Source organism: Littorina saxatilis, linkage group LG7 (genome assembly GCF_037325665.1).
Source record: "Littorina saxatilis isolate snail1 linkage group LG7, US_GU_Lsax_2.0, whole genome shotgun sequence".
Lineage (NCBI taxonomy): Eukaryota > Metazoa > Mollusca > Gastropoda > Littorinimorpha > Littorinidae > Littorina > Littorina saxatilis.
In genome coordinates, this window is record NC_090251.1 from 28,160,405 (window position 1) to 28,165,404 (window position 5,000).

The following is a 5,000-nucleotide window of genomic DNA, read 5'->3' on the forward strand; positions in this document are numbered from 1 at the left end:
TTTTTGTCGCGCAGCAAAGCAATCTTTTGAAACAAGAAAAATATGCACCATAATGTTTCAATTCGATTCGAAACTGGGCGTCCTTTTGTGTAAAAGAACAAACTTTCCTTTGTGTCTTAACTTTTACGTGACGAACAAATAATGACGTCATACACTGTGTGACGTGAAAGCCATAGTAAATTTCGTTCTCTTCATTCGAGGCCAAAATGGAATGAAATTGACCACAAAAAGTGTGAGTATTTATTCATCGATTCATCTGTCTCTCATCTTTTAAAGATCGCGTATCTTTAGTTTGCGATATACAGTTAAGTAAAGCGTTTCTCATTCTATAAAATCGAGGAATGTGTGTGGACATTTTCAAGTAAACAAAGAAGTTCAGAGTTCGACCGTAATTTCAACGCTTCGACCTCTTCCATCCTGAGTGAGCTTTTTCAAGTTTGTGTGGGATTCGAATTCCTTAATTAAGGCTGTCATACCCTCCCAGTTCAGTTCATTCAAGACGATGTCTGTAGCTGTAACTGTAAAATCACTTCACTAGCCAACACTTGTTGTGGTCTTGTAAGTCGCCTTTGTCCTTTACATTTGGTCAGGTTTTGACTAATTTTTCCTTCAGCTTTTTCATCGTATTTTTCTTCTTCTTCTTCTTCTTCTTTTTCTTCTTCTTCTTCTTCTTCTTCTCTTCTTCTCTTCTTTCGTCTTGTCTTTCTTCGTTTGTCGTCACCGCCTACCCCGCCTGAACCTATTTTTTTTATTCTCAGTTATTTCTATTTCTCTCTGTTTGGATTCGTGTTATTCTGTTGTGGTTTTTGAAACACTTGAGTAATTTGTCATTTTGTTATGCCGTCCCGCCGCCCGGCCGTAGACAAAAACTTTAACGCTGAAGGGCGCGCGCGCGCGCGTGTGTGTGTGTGTGTGTGTGTGTGCGTGCGTGCGTGTCGCGTATTTTGGATAAACACAGATAATGTTTCCTTCTTGAAACAGCGCTTACTTGTTGTTGTTGTTGTGTGTGTGTGTGTGTGTGTGTGTGTGTGTGTGTGTGTGTGTGTGTGTGTGTGTGTGTGTGTGTGTGAGTGTGTATGTGTGTGTGTGTGTGTGTGTGTTTTTCCAAGTTATAGCCCACCAAACAATGGTAGGTTTGATCATCTTCAGCAAGACGAAAGTTTGGTGTACCCTCGACAACTTTCAATATCTCTAAATATGATCACACATGTCCATTATAAGGTTACAGAGGGGTTCACTTTTGGTTAAACAAAGGAGAGCTTTTTCTTGAGCTTTGTAGAGGGCCCCAAAGGGGGGGTATCATCACGATCACGGGAAGGGAAATTTTAGCTTTCACGATCACAGTTACCTTGATTTTTGTTTTCACGATCACGAACACCAGTGGCAAATCACGGTCACGGTAAAAGTTGCAGGTACAGAAAGCACGTGTCAAAGTAAACACAACCACACAGTAATTCGCTCCTCTGGATCTATTGTTTATTCAACACAAAGTGACAACTGTTGCACTTTTTTATTATTTTTTTTTAATTCTCTTTCATACACACATAGAAATACATATCGATTCATGATTTGTAATCAGTAACAAGAATGTTGTTTTCATTGTTTTTTCTCTCGCTCTCTCTCATACAAACACTCACAGGAATATACACTCCAGGGGCGGAGCAGTTAAGCCAGAGGGGGTGGGGGGGAGTTACAACCTGGGGTCCAGGGGTAGACCCCTTGTGGGGTACATGGGCCCCGTTGGGGGGTCTGGGGGGCTTAGCCCCCCAGAAGCTGAAGAGTTTTAGCTATTTTATGAACAATTTATGGCTTATCCTTGATTTTAAACATGATCAACTGGTGTCAGCAGCCACTCATTATTTCTTTTAAAGTTAGTGTTAATTTTTTTTTTTTGACAGCCGGGGGGGGGGGGGGGGTGGGTTCCGGAACCCCTGTAACCTCCCCCCCCCTAATCCGCCCCTGCACTCATACACATTCAACTCCCACACCCTCACTCACACACATGAATATATACTTGCACAATTTCACATTTCCAGAGCTAAATCTTTTAAACCCATTTTCTCAAAAACTATTGGGTGGATTGAAATAAAAGTACATGTATGTGTGATGGTAGAGTCTATAATAACAAAATCCCCAACGAACATGACTTTGATCGACTTTGACATGAGGATCAAGTGACCCAAACTGGCACGTCTCCCCGCCATAGTTCCTGAATTTAACCCATTGTTGATAAGTTTACAGGCGCTAAAATAAATCCAAGCTTAATGCAAAGAATTAAGCGACAATTAGAATCTATGCCAAGCGTGTCCACGTTGCTGGGATGAAAAACACATTTCTAGTTTCGGTTTTGGCTACACGCAGACTCGATCAGACTCGAGCCAGTCGAGGTCACACTGAGCGAGTGACAGCCGGACGTGGCAATGTCGACAATGTCAATGATCTCAATCAAACTCAAAGATCTTGAACAAATTTCAAGATCTTTGCCTACATTCAGAACAGTCATAGAGCAACATAGACAGGGCCGGACTTGGGGGGGGGGGGGGGGGTACAGGGGTTGCGCAACCCCCCTCCCCCCTGGCTTAAGCATGTACCTCCCAAACGCTTTTTTTTCTGGGGGAGGAAGGGGGGGGGTGGGGGGGGGGGTTGCATCTGGATCATCATGAAATCCGAGGAGAAATCGCACCTCTCACCCCCTTCCGAAAGACATTTTTCTTCAACGATTTTTGTGATGAAAAGTAGGAGTCCTTACAATCTCAATTCTTCTTCATTGCCTATACAGCTTGCTGTCGAATTTACCTTTTTCATTCAAGGACAGGCTTCCTTTCCCTCCAGAAACATCAAAAACCGTTCAGCTTCAAGGGGGCAACCCCCACCAAGGGGCTTAGCCCCCTGGACCCGCATCTGTAACCCCTCCCCTTAGTACTTACCTAGTCCGGCCCTGATAGATCAACATGCCTTGACATTTCGTCTTCGGAAAGACGGACCCGTAGCCAGACCTTTCCACCAAGGAAGGCATTCTCGCCGCCTGCTTTGGTCTGGCTTGAATCCACAAAATATAACAGAAGTTCGATGACAATACCGCTGCACGCCATTTTTGATCTTTGAATTCGAATTTGACTGAATGCACTCAAAACTTTAGCACGAAGCCCTTCCATTGGATGAAGTTTGGCAGACTTTTGTAATTCGCCTTCTGATTCGATCTCTTTTTTGTGTGATTGGTTCTCTTAAAGGGAAGCAATCGCTGTCAAAATCATATTTCTGAATGTGTTGTTGCTTCCCTTCAATCGGGATTGGCTCCTTGACGAATAGAGGATCATTGAGTGATACAGCTGTGAAAAATGTACGTTGAAAATAAAATGCTTTGCAATAATGCCCATCACGATCACGAAAACAAATGACGATCACGATCACGAGACTTGATTTTTTTGTCATCACGGATCACGGGCAAAGTCCCATCACGATCACAGAAATGGAAATTTCGGCAATCACGGTCACAGAAAGGTAAAAAAACGCCAATCACGATCACGATTTTAAACCCTTTGGGGCCCTCTTTGTAACGTCATACATTTCCGAGATTTGATGAACGTTAGACATGATCCAGGTCTGGCTGATCTTGGTTGAATTTAAAGGTCACAGTGGGGTCAAGTTCGGGTAAATAAGAAGGAAATTATCATTTCCTGCGTGTTCATGGAGCTAGTGCATCAGTTGCGTCGTTTCTAATTTATAGTAAGCCTATACACATATGAAGGAAAGCGATCCGTATGAGCATTTTGACGGGCGCAATGGCTTCGTGGTAAGACGCCGGCCTCCAAAACGGAAGGTCGTGGGTTCGAATCCCGGCCGCGCCTGGAGGGTTAAGGTGGAGATTTTTCCGATCTCCCAGGTCAACTTATGTGCAGACTTGCTAGTGCCTTATCCCCCTTCATGTGTACACGCAAGCACATGACCAAGTGCGCACAGAAAAGATCTTGTAATCCATGCCAGAGTTCGGTGGGCTATAGAAACACGAAAATACCCAACATGCTTCCTCCGAAAGCGGCGTATGGCTGCCTAAATGGCGGGATAAAAACGGTCATACAAGTACACGTACAAATCCACTCGTGCAAAAACACGAGTGTACGTGGGAGTTTCAGCCCACGAACGCAGAAGAAGAAGAAGAAGTATGAGCATTCGCTTTTTTTAATTTTTTATCTTTGTTGAGAAAGGGTAGTTAAAACTGCAACTACGTGTACAACACCAGTGCGGTTTAACATTAAACGTTTCCAGTTGACACTTACGGTTCTATTTTAATATGTCTACTTTCCCCAGAAACAAGATGCGAAAGATTTCCGACAGCACAGTCACAGTCACAACACGAAGGATGCGGACAGGAATCACGTGAACGTTTGGAGGACAGTCGCCGCTATTTTAATAAAGGGAGATGCGACGACTGTTTCATCGCTGATGATTGGCTTTTGATCTATCTTCGAAGCAAAGTGAGTCGTTGTTGAAAACATCTTTTTTCTTGTGTTTTTGAGTCCGATGCCCTTGTGATTCAAATAACCAAACGCAGCAAGTTTGATCAAGATAAAATCTCAAAACGTTTCCTATCCTTCTTCTGCGTTCGATATTCATGCCCGTCATATCCTTAGGTCGTTGAAATCGTTTCCAATAAACTCATTTCGTTTCATTTCATTTACTCTATAATCCCAGTGCTGAGAAATTCGGGTCGCTTCCTCCCAGCGGAAAGCTAGCAGCAACAAGAGTCGCGCTACCCAGGTGTGTGCGTGTTTAGGTGTAATGAGCCACCTGCACTTATGGCAGTATGACCGCGGTCTTTTATGTGCCACTGTGGTACGTGACACGGGGGTGGGACATGGATACCGTGTCCGTCCCTGCCGGGATTCGAACCTATGACCTTAGGAACACAAGTCCAGTGCTCTACCAACTGAGCTACCCGGTCTGTCTGCCTCTCATACAAAGTGTCTTCAAAGTAGACTTGCTGTTTTAGTGTCAGTGGT

General features: G+C 43.9%; 1 protein-coding gene across 1 annotated transcript in view; it reads left to right on the forward strand.

Annotated features, from left to right (window-relative positions):
* The first annotated feature begins 162 nt into the window (after window positions 1-162).
* LOC138970329 (uncharacterized) overlaps window positions 163-5,000 on the forward strand; it is a 25,827-nt gene continuing 20,989 nt past the window's right edge. Inside the window, exons 1-2 of the mRNA XM_070342803.1 lie at window positions 163-232; window positions 4,309-4,475. The gene's annotated coding sequence lies outside the window, so the exon portion shown is untranslated. The remainder of the gene's footprint in view (window positions 233-4,308; window positions 4,476-5,000) is intronic.